The sequence below is a fragment of the Panthera pardus genome, unplaced genomic scaffold (genome assembly GCF_024362965.1).
Source record: "Panthera pardus isolate Hobbes unplaced genomic scaffold, ASM2436296v1 HiC_scaffold_21, whole genome shotgun sequence".
Taxonomy (NCBI): Eukaryota; Metazoa; Chordata; class Mammalia; order Carnivora; family Felidae; genus Panthera; species Panthera pardus.
Window position 1 is genome coordinate 34,290,165 of NW_026526777.1, and position 1,901 is coordinate 34,292,065.

The following is a 1,901-nucleotide window of genomic DNA, read 5'->3' on the forward strand; positions in this document are numbered from 1 at the left end:
TGTTGGCTCCGTATTTGGCCCTTGCTCTCCTCACAGTTCCTTGGATCTGAGGTTGAGGTTTGAATCTGGATTCTGCTTTGTGTCTCAGACCTGATCTACACCTGGTCTACACCTCGGTTGTGGGTCAGAGGCACCTCTGTCTGGTAGGGAGGAGGGTGGCCCCTTGGTGGCCACCTTCTTCCTTGGAGTCCTTCCAGTTTGCTCAGGGGGCAATTCAGGGTGCGATGTGGGAGGTGGAGGTGGGGGGAGACCTGGGGCAGGAAGGGGAGGTGCAGGGGAGGTGGGGCTTGGCTCCCTGTCTCTATCTCCACCAGGGTCACTCCACTTGGATCTGGATTCTGTATGAGCCTTTCTTTGGTAAAAAGTTGAAAACGACTGATCTTTTCTAAGCCCCTTCAATTTATAAAGGAGAAAGCTGAGATGGAACAAAGGCAAAGGATTTGTCAAGGTCACCCAAGTGAGTTAGCAGTGGATTAGGGATTTAGGAGGGGACAGGCCCAGTGGCTGGGGCGGACCCCCGAGCACACTGACTCGGTGGCCTGACCCACCCCTCCAGAAGTCTTGTGGGTTGCTGTGGGTTGCCCTCGCTTGGCTGGCACAGGACTGAGGACCCGGAAAACTTGAGTGCTGTTGTCACAGGCTGGGTCTGGGAGCGCTCTGTGCTGGAACAGATGAGGCCCCTTTAATAAGCCCTGAAGACCACTGATGTCACAGCTTGTGAAGACCTGGGGTCAAGTCCCAAGGATGCCACTAACCTCAGCGCGATTCTGTATTTGTTATGTATTCTCTCTGAGCCTCCATTTAGCTCGCCCGTGTGTGCACGTCTCCTCCCCTTGTACCTTACCTTACCCCATTCAACAAGGTTGAGGAAGAACTCGGGACCCCAACACTGGGGGAACTGGCCGAGAGGAGTGATGACGTCTGCTTCTGTTCTCTGTCTGTGTCCTTACCCTCCTTACAGGGACACCGAGTTGAGATAGAGGCTAAGAGCTGCCTCTAACGTAAAAGAAGAGGAGGAGAGTTCCTGTAGTTCCCGAAGCTCGAGGTTTGCTGTTGTCAGCTGGGATTTAGCTCCCATTGTGGTTTGGGGCCCTTTAGAACCACTGTGGGTCGTCCTGGGTGGGGGTGGAGGCAGACTGTGGCAGCGCATGGATGGAGGGCTCCCTTCCTACCCTCCCGGGCCCGCCCTCTCGGGTTCCCCTCCCGGGGAGCTGGGGGTGTTTCGGACCCACCAGAGCGCCAGGCTCAGCTTTTCTAAAATGCATCCTCAGAGTCAGGGGCACTTGAGGTGACAGCCAGCAACTGAGAAGTTGAGCCAAATGAAGATGGGGAGCCAAAGGAAAGATGAGACTCGGAAGACGGACCTGGAATCACGGAATTCCACGCGACTCTTGGGGATTAAACAACTAACTTTTTTGGTACTAGTTCCTGGTGTATGCTTCTTGGTGGGGCTCTTATAAATGGACTAGGATGACGGACATTTATGAGCATTCAGGAGAAAAGCCAGAAAAGGGAATGGTTTCTGGTTTTTCCCACTTTCTATTGTTCCCCGTGATGACTCAGAGAGTCAGCCCCTCCTCCCCAGTCTGGAGTTGGAACCCTCACCGTCCCTTTGCCAGGCTTGGCCTTGAGGTCACTGCCCACCTCGTTGACGTTCGTCCCTTTTCTTCTGTGCTTTGCCAGCAACGGTTGGGATTTTTCAAAAGCAGTTTATACCAGGAAATTAAGAGTGAAAGAAATCAGATTAAAAAAAAAAAAAGCATCACGTTGTAAAATAGTGGATGTCAGGGGCTTGGGGAGAGGAGCACAGGGAGTTATTGTTTAATGGATACAGAGTGTTGCAAGATGAAATGAGTTCTAGAGATGGATGGAGGTGATAGAAGCACAACAATGTAAATGTA

The 1,901-nt window shown here is 52.4% G+C and overlaps 1 long non-coding RNA gene across 1 annotated transcript; it reads left to right on the forward strand.

The window, feature by feature from the left end:
* Positions 1-318: 318 nt before the first annotated feature.
* On the forward strand, positions 319-1,421 carry LOC109250649 (uncharacterized). Its single transcript, XR_002073128.2, has 2 exons — positions 319-1,045; positions 1,272-1,421. It is a non-coding gene; the product is annotated as an uncharacterized LOC109250649 (long non-coding RNA).
* The last annotated feature ends 480 nt before the right edge of the window (positions 1,422-1,901 follow it).